Raw genomic sequence first — 15906 nt, forward strand, 5'->3', positions numbered from 1 at the left:
ATGGTGAAAGAATACAACCTTGTCGTACACCTTTCTTAATTTGAAACCATTCAGTGTTCCCATGTTCTGTTTGAACAACTGCTTTTTGGTCCATGTACAGATTCCTTATGAGCACAATTAAGTGTTCTGGAATATTCATACTTTGAATGTTGTCCATAGCTTGTCATGACCCACACAATTGAGAGCCTTTAGTACGTCCCTGCATATAAGTGACTGCTGGCAGCACCTCAGTTTTTCCCTTCTAACCAGTCCTGAGAGTGCTGGTGTGGTGCTGTGGGTTAATGCGCCAGACTGCAAAGGTGTTTCACTTGCAAGGTCGACGGTTCAAGCTCACCAGCTGTTCCTCGGAAACCCTACACAGGGTCGCTATGGGTCGGAGCCAGCTCGATGGCACTTAAAAACAACAACAACCAGTCCTGAATGCTGCTGCCACAGGAAGCTTTGTCAGTGCTTATAGCGAATCAGAGGGTCAGAATAGAGGAAGAAGGAAGAGTTATGGAAATAGCACCCAGGGCAGCAGGTCCCAGGAGCAGAGCCCGTCTAGCCAAACTGTGTGGTACTTCCCTTCCACTAACAGAGTTCTTTGTCTTTTGTCAGATGCCATTGAATGGGCAAATAAATTAGGGGTAACAATCTCCTGTAACATATAATGTACAACAAGGATGAGCTATGGAGTCTGACACTTCCAATGTAAAATTGAGCTCCCGCCTCTGTGATCTCTGTGCATGTTTTTAGAGGGGGTGGCATAGTCTACCTTTTGTCTTCTGTGCATGGGAATCATCCTACCTACCTCACCGAGTTTGTCTAAGGATTCAATGAAGGCTTGCATGTGGAAAGCCTGCCTGATCCCATGGCTAGGACATGGTGCCAACCCCACTGCTGGTAAAGTGATTCTGACTCATAACAACACTGTAGGACAGAGTAGAGCTGCCCCCAGGGGTCTTCAAGTCTGTAGTGACAGAAGCAGACTGCCGTATTATTCTCATGTGGAGTTGCTGGTGGGTTTAGTCGCCAACCTTTCCATTAGAAACCAAGAACTTTAACCACTATGACACCAGGGCTCCTAGGACATGGTATTTGTTTTCATTAGGTGCCATGAAGTTAGCACCTACCCATAGTGACTCTGTGCAGCACAAAACACTGCCTGTTCCTGTGCCATCCTTATAAGGGTTGTTATGTTTGGACGCACTGTTGCTGCCACTGTGTCATTTCATCTCACTGAAGGTCTTCCTGTTTTTTGCTGACCATCCACTTTACCAAGCAGATATCCTTCTCTGGGGACTGGCCCTTCTTAGCTACACGTCTGAAGTATGAGAGACAAAATCTCATCATCCTTGCTTCTAAGCAGTTATTCTGGTTATACTTCTTCCAAGACAGATTTGTTTGTTCCTGTGACAGCCCATGGTACCTTCAGTCTTCTTTCCCAACATCATAATTCAAATGCATCAGTCCGACTGTGGTCTTCCTTATTAATTGTCCAACTTACACATCATGACTTGAGTCAGGCGCACCTTAGTCTTCTAAACATCTTTGTTTAGACTTGAGTCAGGTGCACCTTAGTCTTCTTAGACAGCTTTGCTCTTAAAACATGTTAATAACAGGTCTTTTGCAGCAGATTTGCCCAATGCTGTACATCCTTTGATTTCTTGACTGCTACTTCTATGAGCATTGATGGTGGATCCAAGTAAAATGAAGTGTTTTGACAACTTCCATCTGTTTATCATCATGTTATTTATTAGTTCAATTGTGAGGATTTTCTTTTTCTGTACATTGAGGTGTAATCCATACTGTAGGCTACAGTTTTTCATCTTCATCAGTAAGTACTTCAAGCCCTCTTTGCTTCCAGCAAGGAAGGTGTCATCTGCATACCACAGGATTTTAATGAGTCTTCCTCTAGACCTGATGTCACATTCTTTTTCTTACAATCTAGTTTCTGCAATTATTTGCTCAGCATACAAATTGAGTAAGTATGCTGAAGTGACACAACGCTTTCCTAATTTTGAACCATTCATTATCCCCTTGTTCTGTTTGAATGATTGCCTCTTAGTCAATTTTCAGATTCCTCATGAGTACAATTAAGTGTTCTGGAATACCCATTCTTCATAATGTTATCCATAGTTTGTTAGGATTCACACAGTTGAATGCCTTTGCATAGTCAATAAAGCACAAGTAAACATATTTCTGGTGTTCTGTGCTTTCAGTCATTTTTCTGATGTCGGCAAGGATATCTCTCATTCCATGTCCTCCTCTGAATTTCTGGCAGCTTCCTGTCCATGTACTGCTGTAATCATTTTTAAATTATCTTCAGCAAAATTTTACTTGCGTGTGTTATTATTGATATTATTCAGTGATTTCTGCATTCCCTTGGGCTGCCTCTCTTTGGAAAGGGCACCAATATGGATCTCTTCCAGTTGGTTGGCCAGGTAGATATCTTCCAAAATTCTTGGCATAGATGAATGAGCAACTCTAACACAGCCTTAGTTTATTGAAACATTTCCATTTGTAATCCATCCATTTCTGGAGTCTTAATTTTCACCATTCCCTTTAGTTCAGCTTGTATTTCTTTCTTCAACGCCATCTGTTCTTGATCATAGGGTACCTCTTGAAATAGTTGAAAGTTGTTCAAGTCTTTTTGCATTCTTTCTTTTTTCTTTTGATGCTTCCTGCATCATTCAGTATTTGTCCATGGAATTCTTCAACAAGATAAGCTTTCAGTAAATGGTTGTTGTTGTTGTTAAGGGCCATTGAGTCGGTTCTGACCCATAGAGACCCTGTATAGAGTTTCTGAGGAGTGGCTGGTGAGCTTGAACCACCAAACTTGTGGTTCAAGCCAAGTTTGCCATCCAGCACATTAACCCACAGTGCCACACCAGTAAATGGCAGCATGTATCATTTATACAAATACTGAACAAAGGTTCACTAATGACCCACACAGTGTATATTAAGACAATCCTTTTTTTTTTTTTTCCCCCATATATCTCATTGAACTTTACACCTTGGAGGAAATGCCATTCTGAGAGGGGCAGGGACTTTTTAGCATGGAGATGGCTCAGGAAAGGGCAGGTCATGATGAGAAATTCAAGAGACCGAGGACATAGTGGGTTATGTTTTGGGCTGCTAACCACATGGTTCCACATGATCAGTTGTTCAAATACACCAGCTGCTCCAAGGGAGAAAGATGAAGCTTTCTGTTCCTATAGAGATTTAGAGCCTTGGAAACCCTATATAGAGTCGCTATGAGTTGAAACAGACTTGATGACATATACAACAATAGCAATAGGGCATCATAATGGAGTCCCTAGTAACTGGAAGGTTGGAAGTTTGAACTTACCCAGAGGTACTTCAGAAGACAAGCCTAGTGATCAGCTTACCGAGGATCACAGTCATGACAGCCTTTTGGAGCAGTTCTATGCTGACAAACATGGAGTTGCCATGCGTTGGAAACCACTGGTTTGGTTTTGATTTAGGGCATCATAATGGTCCTGGGAAATGAGAGGGGTATACTAAAAAGTAGGTATGGGTGCATTCTTTCTTCAGAAAAGGATGAGAATTCTTCCTCTTATTCTTCCCTCTAGAACCATACTAGAACCCCAATACTGTGTCTGCCATCTATCATTTATGGAGTTTGAAAAACAATACCTGCCCCAGCCCCTCAGATATAAATCTCTGGGATGGTAGACCCTGATGGCATTCTCGTAACTGATATTTTTAAGGTAGGAAGATAAGAATTGTTTCACAAATAACTACAAAATTTCCAAGATATTATCAATGACATAATGGAGGTTACGATAAAACTTGGTGTCCACTTTACTAGGCCCGAATTATCAGTGGTTTGGCAATTAAGACATACTCATTCCCCTTGATGAGATCTCAAATAATGTAGTCACCTCCCTAATGAGATCTGCTATGAGTAGTTAGTCAATTGAAGAGAAGTTTCCTCAGGGATGTGACTTGCTTCCAATATATTGAACATTCAAGCAAAGCTGGGTTGCTTTTTACTGGCTCTGATCCTACATCTGATTTGCCATTTAGACTTGAGCCTGTGACCTGCCATATAGTCTGCTGATACTGGGAGTCATCAGCAGCCTGCCATTTGACCTCCCAACCTTGGATTCATTTGCCTTTGCAGCCAGAAGACCTGCCAGTCTTGAGTTCATCCATTCCTACAGCTCTATAAATCAGGAGAAGCCTCCAAACTGACAGCTGGCCCGTAGACTTGAAACTTACCTGCCTCTACAACTGTGTGAGCCATTTCTTTGATATAAATCTCTCTACATATCTATATAAGCTTCACTGGTTTTGCTTCTCTAGAGAACCCACACCAGCCTAAGACAAAGGTACAAATTAGGATGACTGTTCTGAAGAAGGAAAAAAAGTATCTTATTAGTGCTAGCAGGGAAGGCTTTTTTGAGGGAGTATCCTTTGAACTAGATCTTCAAGGATGGTGAAATTTTGGGCAATGAAGATGAAGAGAAGAAAGGCTTTTCAGAGTGAGAATGTTGTGAGCAATGACAGAGATGGAAAAACCCAAGTCCACATACAAGGTGGCTTCAAAAAGTAAGATTCCATTATCTTTTCATTCCATTTTCCCACGAACTTTTAAAAGTTCTCATTGTATGAGGGTACATTAGAAAGTATTTGCTACAAAATCATAGAAACTTAAAAAAATATATATCAAAATGTGAAGCTACTGTTTCTCAGCATTTCCTCCATTTAGATCTATACACTTTTGAAGGTGGTATTTCCATCTCTCTGCCCTTTTCCCAAAGAATTCTGCGCTCTTCAATTTACACTTCAAAATGGCAGTTTTGGCATCTTCTAGAATTCAAATTATGTTCCTTTTAAACATTCTTTGAGTTTTGGGACTGAAAGGGCAAGATCAGGGTTTTAGGCTTCATAGGGTAAGGTTCACAGTGAAATTCTCATAGGACAGCCCTGGTACCCTAGAAAAATGAGCAAGTACATTGTTGTGATGGAAAAATAAAACCCCCAAAAGTCCTTGGAGTAACTTTCCTGGCCTTTTTCTTTTTTCTCTCACTAATGTAGTTTTCTTAAAACTTTCACAGTAAGCCCCATGATTTTCCTTTGGCCTTCAGGAAACTCTATTCCATGTACCCCTTAGGAATCCCAAGAACCAAGTCTCCATAACCTTCTGAACTGCCGTGAATTTCACTGGCCCAGCAAATCCCCTTAGAAGTCACTGTTTGGGTTGGAGTCCTGGTATGGCACTGTGGGTTAATGCGCTAGACTGCAAAGAAGAAGTCAGTTTGAACTTTAAGATCAGCAGTTCAAGTTCACCAACCACTCTTAGAAACTCTACAAAGGGTCGCTATGGGTCGGAACCAACTCAGTGGTACTGAACAATAACAACAATGAAACTAAGACAGTTGTATTACTGAGAAAACTTGACTGTAGTATCTATTGATTACAGAGACAAATTTATCTAAACACATCTTGTTTAGAATAAATCTGTGTATACATGAACTGGAAACCTAGTAGAAATGCTTTTTTATTTACCCTGGTATTTGTTTAGTTGCTGTTGAGTTAACTCAGACTCATGGTAACCTTTTTTATTTTTTTAAAGCTTTTTATGTGAATTGAGTGATAGTGTACATGGGAGAACATCAGTTTTACAATCATCCAATGATTTCATTGCAATGATTATAATCCCCTCCATGCATCATCAATTAACAGTATTTGCTTCTATTCCCTGTGGGGTTTTTGTGTGTTTTTTTATGTACATAAAAGCACACAGGAATATATAATCATTTAAACAATCAAAGGGCAAATTCTGCAAACCAGCCTCCTGGCCACCAGCACACAGCCTTTCTCTTTCCATGAGTCTGGAGTCCTCAGCTATTCTATCTCTCCATGCCATCACCTCTGCCTCCATCTCTGGTGTCGCTGCTTCTCTGATTAGGGTCCCAAGTTCTGCTTGTGCTCTTCTTTCTTGAGAGTCATAGGGTCCTCTGTTCCTGGAATATAAGAATAACTGCTCCCCCCGCCCCTTTATGTTACAAAACTTCTGCCTTTACAGTTGTGAGAATTGCAATTAGCCATGATTACAATTACTATTGAATCAAAAGAATCCTCTTCCCATCTCCTTTCACCAGACCGATCTAGACAAGATTAAAACCATTCAGTGGAGATTCTACCTTTCCCCATACACTCTGAACTAACCCCCCTCTTGAAAACTTGTAAGCTAGCCACGTCATGACTTTATAGTCTTCTCACCCCCATTTTAGGTAGCCAGTGTCTAAGTTGCCCATCCCTATCAACCCAGGTACAGGCTTAACCCTTGATGTGAAGACTTGTTCCCTCTCAATTGGTATTTTCAGCTACTACTATGTGGCACTGTGGGTTAATGCGCCAGACTACAAAGCCATTTGAACTGCAAGGTGGGCAGTTCAAGCTTACCAGCTGCTCCTCGGAAACCCTATACAGGGTCGCTATGGGTCAGAGTTGACTCGATGCACTTAACAACAACAACTACTACAGCCATAAGTATAGGTCAGGATCATCAAATTGTAGCAAGTTACACTTGCTTCCTTTATCAAATTTCTTTATCTTCCTCTAGTCAAGCACTGGTCATCAAGCCACTAAAGCTTGGTCAAATGGGTACTATCTGTAAGTTTGGGTGTTCTTGTGTGTCCCCCAACTTCATATCAGCTGGGCACTTCACTGTCAGCCCTAGCCCTCCATGGATAGGTCAGTGTTCATGGGTTCACGAGTTCCTAGTTCTCCCCAGACTTTGGTCCAACCAGCCCTTCCTCTTCTTTCTCAAAGCTCAAGGTCAACAGGAGTCTATGGAACATGGTTGAATTCAGCCAATATCTTCATTACTGCTTTTCCTCTGCTTCCACTCACAAGTAGACCAATGCAGTCACCAGCGAGCTTACATGCCTGCTTGTGTATTCTCTTTGGAGGAGAGTTTGTCCTGAAGGTACTTGATTTCTTGCCTTGATGGCTCCCCGGCAAATAGCTTGCTTGTACTTGTAATAGCCAAACAGACTGCAGTTTTTATTTTTGAGTTTGTTTCTTTGCTGCTGGTCTTTCTTTTAGGAAGTATCTTCTGTTCCTCTAGCCACTCCAGGCTGATCTGCATGTCCTTTCAAGTGGGAATGCCCCACCACAGAAGGTTCTGAATGGGGTTCAGGATTCCATCTAAGGTCCTTTAAACTACAGACTCCACAAGAAGCCTATTTCACTGGGCAAATTCTAGAGCTCCTTTTTGGTATTCCAATCAGTTATAGGCTGAAGACAGGCTTACAAGCTTTCTGTAACCATGTTTCCCAATATTCCTTTCTATCCCACTCAAGTGTCTATTTTGCAATAGTAGGCAAGGGAAACCAATATCCATAATACAGTCAAGCATCCTAATAGTATTTCCCCTCTTTTACCCATCCACACTATGCCTCTATCCTTGTATCAGTTTTGTTCCAAGGTTGAACATACATCACTGTTTACCTCTGTCCCATTTAGCCCATGCAAAACTGCCTCAGTGTTGCCTTATCTACCTTGTTCTTCCATTCCCTTTCCCCTTCTTGTGTATTGCCCTGCCCCTCCTTGATTGCCTTCCCTAACACCTGAACTATGATGTGTCTCTCTCCTAACCTGTGCTGTACTATCCCCTTCCTATCAACCCTTGTGGTAACCTTTTGTACAACAAAATGAAACATTATCCAGCCCTGTACCATCTTCACAGTTGATGGTACGCTGGAGTGCTTTCCAGTATAGTGCTCATCTTCCAGCACTATATTGAACAGTCTTCAGTTGTGATCCATAGTTTTTTCATTGGCTAATTTTTAGAAGAAAATCATCAGACATTTCTTACTAGTGTGTCTTATTCTGGAGGCTCAGCTGAAACCTGTCTACCATTGCTGGCAGTTGAAGTATTAGTGGCAAAGCTTCCCATATCATAACAACACACAAGCCACCACAGAACAACACACTGACAGATGGGTGGTAGAAATCATATATGTTGGTGTTGTTAAGTGCCACTGAGTTGGTTCTGACCCATAGCGACCTATATAGGGTTTCTGAGGAGCAGCTGGTGAGCATGAACTACTGTCCTTGCAGTTCAAACTGACTTTGCAGTCCAACGTGTTCACTTACAGTGCTGCATACAGGAAGTAGTTACTCTTTCTGTGAGGCTGATGCAGAGGGCACAAAGGGGAGATTTTTAAATATAAAGGAGGAAGAATGATTGGGCTAGAATGGGAAAAGCCTTGAAGATCATGCTAAGGAATTTGGCAGGTTATTGTAGGTTTTGAAGAGGAGTGTGATGGATAGAGCTGTATTTTAGAAAGCTGCTTTTGATGATAGTCTGAAGAGAGAGAACTGAAGCGGATATGTTTTCATGGACATATGTCTTTTCTGAAGAAAGAGGCTATGTGAAAGGAGTGAGGGAGGAGTGCTAGTTGAACAATGAACAATGGTAGTAGGATGACGTGGGAGAAAATGGGAAGTGGAGGAGGGGAGGCAGCTTGATCAGAGGAGAGGAACTCATTCTTCTATTGGACGTGCTGCTCTCCAGTGTCTACACAGTCTGTAAGGTCTGTGTTGGCCCATTTCAAACCACTGGTTTGTTGTTAGAGATGGAAAGGCACAGAAAAAAAAAACAACAACAACGATGGAAATTTTTTTTACGAATGACTTTTTTTCCCCTACTGAAATTGAGGCTAGAATACTGGACACTTTGTTTTAGAGGAGATGTTTCTTTTGCATGCTGCTCCTAACTGCTGATACCTTCTAAATTATTTCTAAAATCCTGGCTGTAGAAAGACTTCTGGAAAACCATCTGCAGCTCTTACTTCCCTGAATCTCATCCTTTCTTTGTCAAGCAGTCTTATCTAATGACCTAGATAAAATGAACTCTTTTGGAGAATCTGGGTGCACTTTTACTTTATTTAGAATAGGAAGAGCTTTGTGGTAAGCAGTCCAGGCAGCCACAGAATGTTTGAATCTAGAAATCAAGAGAGGAGTGTGGGTATTGGGAGTGCTGCCCCTGCATCTGCCTGCATTAACCTTGGACTTAATCTTGTAAAGAGCCATTTTGTTACTGCTTCCAGTTACTCTAAATATTAAGAATGAGAAGGAAGGACTTCGGCAAGATGGTGGACTAGGCAGACATGTTACACACACCCTCTACAACAAGACATGAAAGACCAAATGAAACAGATAGGGATGGTAATTCTGGAATCCTAAACGGCAGATAAAAGAACAAATAAGTGGATTGAATACTGGAAGCTGAACAGAAGTAACAAAAGAGAAGACAAGACAGGCGTGCCTGACATGGTATGGTCCTCTTGAGCTTTTGCAAGCAGCATTCCATCAAGACAGTAGTCTGGTAACAAACATACACTGGTAGTGTGTTCCCCACACCCTCTTGGTGACCAGTGCATGGTCAGCTTCTACTCTTACCCACCCAGAAGCCAGGGACACAGCCTCCATCCTGCATAGCCCTTGCTCTGCCTGAGGTCAGAGCCACACCTAGTGGATCAGACCCTGGTGCACCACCTTGGCCCCTGGAGGCACAGAACTCGGCCTCATCAGACCAGCATTACGCACAGAGTCGGATCCCCAGCTCCCCGTGGGTGAGGAGGAACTTCTTCCATAACCAACCACCAGGCGCCCAAATGCCCTCTGGGCTCTAAAGATCTCAACAAGCACCCTGAACTTGGTCATCTTCTGAACTGGCACAAACTACTTCCAGATTGGGTTCCCTGACCCAAGACAACATCTAAGCTGACAGGAATTCTATCTAAGGCCAGGTGTACCCACTACCTCTCACCCTCTCATAATTTCCTTGACTATCAGAGAGTGAAAAACCATACCAAGTACCCTGCCCCACACAGTTTTCTCCTCTTGGGTCCTGCCCCTTCCCATGCCCAGGCCCAGTTTTTTCCTGTCTTTGTTTTTTTTTCTTGCCCTTCTCTTGTTTTTTTTGTTCATTCTTTCTTCTGCTTCTCTTTTCTTTTCCCCTTCTTTCTCTTAGTTTTTTTTCTTCTTTGTATTATTTTTTCTCTGTTTTGGGGTGCTGATGTGGAGCTGTTGGATAAGCACTGCTGACTGCCAGGTCAGCAGTTCAAACCCACCAGCTGCTTCTTGGAAACCCTATACAGGGTTGCTGTGAGTTGGAATGAATTCAACAGCACTTCACAACAACAAGAACAGTTTTGCTTCTGGTACTTTTTCTTTGTTTTTTTCCCTTGTTTTCATTTTCTTTTCCTTTTAGTTACTAAATTCGTTTTTCTTGTTGCCTTTTTATGATTTTTCCCTTTATTATTTTCCTTTTTGCTGTTGTTTTTATTCTTTATTCATCTTTCTTGTCCCACCTTATGGGAGGCAGCAGCCATGCCCACATGACCCAGGCATGCCCATACTTCCTACAGCTCTGCTTACTGGGCGAGGGCCACTACCCATTTCTGTAACACCTGATCAATGATTGACAACAGCCAACACCAGCCAAACCCACCCTGAACTGCATGCACTACATGAACAGAGAACTATATAGATGCTTCCATTCTCCATCACACCAGCCAGAGGACAAGTGTTGAGAGCCTAAGAACACATGAATATACAATCATTTAAATACAAGTACAGTGACACCACAATGCCTCGGAGACAATAGACAGTTTCAATTCACATAAAGAATTAAGAGAAACTGACTCAAGACAAGTGACCAAAACACAGAGCCAGGAAACATTATTGAGGACGACATGGTATTGGAACTACTTGATAAAAAATGCCAAAGAATGATATGTAGGACTCCAGGTATCAGGAGCTGAACGTTTAGCCCTGGACTGGCAAACTACAAGGTAGGCAGTTCAAACTCAACCACATGCTCCCCAGAAACCCTATCCAGCTCCCTATGAGTCAGAATTGGCTCGATGGCACACAACAACACCAAAAACAAATTGAGGGTAAGATCAAGAAAGCTGCAGATGAAAGTAAAGACAGCACAAAATAAACTTTAGAAGATTTCAGGAAAACATTATAAGAATAGACAAATAAAAAATCAGAAACCATACAAAAACAGCAAATAAAAATCCAGAAGATTAATACTAAGATTTCAGAAATAGATAATACATTGAAAAGGCAAAGGAGTAGAACTGAACCTATGGAAGGCTGAATAGTGAACTTGAAGGCACATTTCTCAATACTAATCTGCTAGAGGAACAATTGGAAAAAATAACAAAAATAGCTGAAGGAAGCCTAAGAATTATGTGGTACACTATCAAGAGAAATTATTTGTCTGTGATTGGGATTCCAGATTAGGAAGAGACACAAAACAAAATAAAAAGACCCAGAGAGAAAATTTGGGAGGAGTTGTTGGAAGAAAATATCCCTAACATCATGAAAGATAAGATATGCTTTCAGGAAACCGAATGAGCCCCAAACAGTATAGACACCAAAAGGAAATCACCAAGACATATTATAACCAAACATTCCAAAGAATCCTGTGAGCACCTCTTAAAAAATAAAAAGTTACCTACTAAGGAGAACCAATAAGACTAAACACTGATTTCTCAGTAGAACCCAGGCAGGCAAGAAGGCAATGGGATGGCATATATAAAATAGTGAAAGAAAAAAAAATTGCTAACCAAGAATCATGTTGTTAGATGCCATCTAGTTGGTTCTAATTCATAGCGACCCTATGCACAACTGAAACATTGCCTCATCTTTTGTCGTCCTTGCAATTATTGTTAGCCTGAGCCTATTGCTGTTACTACTGTATCATCTGTCTTTTTGAGGGTCTTCCTCTTTCACTGGCCCTCCACTTTACCAAACATGTTGCCCTTTTACAGGGACTGGTCACTCCTAGTAATATGGCCAAAGTATGAGAGACCAAGTTTTGCCATCCTGGCTTCTAAGTACTATTCTGGATGTATTTCTTCCAATACATATTTGTTTGTTCTTCTGGCAGTCCATGGTACCTTCAGTATTCTTCCATAACACTTAATTTCAAATGCATCAATGATCTTCCTTATTTACTGTTCAACTCTCACAAACATATGAACCAATTGAAAAAATCATTGCTTGGGTCAGGTGCACGTTAGTCCTCAAGCTGACATCTTTGCTCTTCAACACTTTAAAGAAATCTTGTGCAACAGATTTGCCTAATGCAATATGTTATTTGATTTCTTGACTGCTGCTTCCATGAGTGTTGGTGAATCCAAACAAAACCAAGTCTTTGACAGTTTCAAAATTTTCTCCATTTATCTTGAAGTTATTTATTGGTGCAATGGTGAGGATTTGGATTTTCTTAACATCAAGGTGCAATCCATACTGAAGCTGTGGTCTTTGATCTTCATTATTAAGTTTTATTTTAAGTCCTCTTTGCTTCCAGAAAGCTAGGTTGTATCATCTGCATATTGCAGGATGTTAATGAATCTTCCTCCATTCCTGATGCCATTTTCTTCTTCATCTAGTACAGTTTCTGTTATTATTTGCTTAGTATACCAACTGCTCCTTGGAAACCTTACACAGGGTCACTTAACAACAAGCACAGCAATACAGAGTGAATAAGTATGATGAATGGATGCAACCCTGGAACATACTTTTCCTGATTTCAAACCATTCAGTATTCCCTTGTTCTGTTCAAGTGACTATCTCTTGATCTGTGTACAGGTTTCTCACGAGCACAATGAAATGTTCTGGAATACTCATTGTTTGCAGTATTATCTGTAGCTTGTCATGATCTGTACATTTGAAAGTCTTTACATGGTCAATAAAGCACAAGTAAACATCTTTCTAGTATCCTCTGCTTTCAGCCAAGATCCATCTGACATCAGCAGTGATATCCCTTGTTCCACATCCTCTTCTGAATGTGACTTGAATTTCTGGCAGTTCCTTTTTGATGTGCTAATGCAGCTGTTTTTAGATGATCTTCAGCAAAATTTTACTTGCATGTGGTATTAATGATATTGCTCAATGATTTCCACATTCTGTTGAGTCATCTCTTTTTGGAATGGACACAAATATATCCCTGAAATATACCATCAAAATTAGGATATTTCTAGTTAAACAGAAGATAAAAGAATTTGTAAAAATCAGACCAACCTAAACAAGAAATACTAAGGGAATTCTTTGGAAAGAGAATCAATAATATCAAACAACAATCTGACATTAAAATATATGACCGTACCACATAGAAGTCAACCTAGATATAGACGTATCCAAAATAAAACACCTATAATGCTGAAAATAGAGGGGCAGAGATAATCAATTTGTAACAAAGACAGTTGCAAAGTTAAAAGAGGGAGTGCAGTTATAAAAGTTCCAATTGAAGAAGTTGAGTAGATTTCAAGACAGAGCTGACTATTTTAAAGTTAAGAAGAAATTAATACATGCATTATTTGGGTGAAGGGGGGGACAATATGCAATAAAAGGCAGGTTGGCAAAAAACGATGGAACCAACCGAAGATACTGGGAGAAATGCAACAGTTAAATACAACAGAAGCAAACAGTGTTATATACACAATCCTGAAATAATGGTGATCTACCTGATGCTGTAGGATCAGCACTAGATTGCTAACCACAAGATTGGCAGTTTGAACCCATTAGCTGCTCCTTGGAAACCTTATACAGAGTTGCTGTGGGTAGGAACGGACTTGACAGCATTTAACAACACAACAATTTACTGCAAATGTATCTGTGAATTTAGTGGAGCGTGTTGTTGTTGTTAAGTCCTCTTGAGTCACTTCTGACTCATAGCAACCTTGTACAGGGTTTCCAAGAAATGACTGGTGAGTTTGAACTCCCAACCTTGTGGTTAGCAGTCCAGTGCTTATCCTACAGTGCCACACCAGGACTCCGTGTTGGAGCATATAGGGGACAAAATTATGAAATTTTGTCCAAACCATAGTCTTGGCGTCACCAAGATCGATTAGCATAACATAGTCTATAAGACAATGTTCAGCATCATATTTTGGTGAACAGTGACTGGGGTCTCAAAAGCTGGTGAGCAGCCAGCATGGTGCAACTGTAGTTTTATCCCTGTCCAGAGGGAAAAAGAATGATGAGAATCGAAAACACATGGAAACAGTTAGTCCAGTGGACCATTTGAACATCATTTTCTATCATCCTAAGACGAGAAGAACTAGATCATGCTTGGCTACCACTACCAACTGTTCTTGAAAGGGATCACAATGGGAGGAGGTCTTGGATGGAAGGGGAACAAACCTCAAAATTATTTTTTAAAAAAAGGTCAGGCTTACTAGTCAGATAAAGGCTATTGGAACCCATTCACTATGGCCCTTAGTCTCCCTTCAGGTCTGAAACTGAACTCAGCCCGATGGCTCAATTTTCAGTAGATAGGTCTGTAAGGGGAACAGTAATACTGAGAGGTCTGCACACCTTAGAATAATCAACCATTTGAGATGAAAAGGACAAAGTTTGGAAGGGTTAGGAGAGGAAGTAGAATAAGTGATATATAACTAATGAGATGACACACAGTGTTTGACTTGTTGAATGTAAAGCTGATGATCTGCTTTGTAAACCTTCACCCAATTTACAATAAAGGCGACTATTACTACTGCCTTAGAAATGAGACTGTTGAGGACACCACATGTGGTTAGAGGTAGTCATCAGTGAGATTTGGGGCAAGAAGGGAACTTTCTCTTTGGAAGTTTCTTCTGCTGTAAAGAAACTGGAAAAGGGCAGTAGGAACGACATTTTCATTTTAGTTAAAAAAAGAGACCCATCACTGTTTTCATTTTTGCCATTTGCCTTATTCCTGGTATGCATGTTTTTACATAGCTATAAATGATATGCATATATTTCTATGTTTTGGAATATGCTCTTTAAAAGTAATAATCACTATCCTGTATTTCTATATAACTTTTATCATTGAAATCAATTTCATGTCTATTTTACTATATTTATGAAGTCATGGCTTATCACACAGGCCTCTAAAGCTGGGTTACTAGGGAAGCACTGCAATGTGTGTTTCTGCATAGCCCCTTTTGCATTTATTCACTTACTTCCTGATAGATTTACTGAATCAGTGGGTATAATATCTTTGTGGTATTTGTCTAAGTTCCTCTTTGAAAAAATGAGTACTTTATCTACTGAACACTCTAGGATAATAGGTCGAGGAAATAGAAACTCATTGTTATTGTTAAGTGCCATCAATTCAGTTGTGACTTACAGTGTCCCTGTATAGGGTTTTCCAGGAGTAGCTGGTAGGCTTGAACTGCTAACCTTGAGGTTAGCAATCCAGTGCTTGTCCTACAGTGCCAACTACAATTTTGACTTTTGTTTTTTTAATCTCAAATTAGCATCAAATTTGTTGTTGTTGTTAAGTATTGTCTAGTTGGTTCCAATTTACAGTGAAACTGTATAGGGTTACTGAGGAGCGACTGGTGGGTTTGAACTGCCTACCTTGTGGTTCAAACTGACCTTGCGGTTCAGTGCTTATCCTACAGTGACACACCAGGACTCCAAACTTCAAATTTAGCATCTTATAAGTACATCTGCAATAGAAATTAAAAATGGGTTAAATTGGTGACGTTATAATGGTCTAAATAAACTATATCCTTTATTATATGAAAAAGTCACCCTGCCATCATCTTTTCTTCAGTGTTTCTAGAAAGTTTATATCACTAACTTGCCAAATCTATGAATCCCTATAAAATCCTATTTTTTTCTTTAAAATATGCTTAGTCAATTCAATCACATTTGTATGCCTGAGTTTATTTTATGAAAGTGATGTTCATTCATACACATGCATTTGTTTCTTTTGTTAATTTTACAAAGCAACAATCCAAATTTTATTTGAACTAGTCTATGACGGGATCTTCAGAAAGCTCATGAAAAAATGGAATTACAACATAATGGAATTTTTCCATAAAGTTTTTGATGCCCCCTAGTATATAGGTACGGTATCTTAAAAAACACATT

The sequence above is a fragment of the Chrysochloris asiatica genome, unplaced genomic scaffold, assembly GCF_000296735.1.
Source record: "Chrysochloris asiatica unplaced genomic scaffold, ChrAsi1.0 scaffold00052, whole genome shotgun sequence".
Classification (NCBI taxonomy): domain Eukaryota; kingdom Metazoa; phylum Chordata; class Mammalia; order Afrosoricida; family Chrysochloridae; genus Chrysochloris; species Chrysochloris asiatica.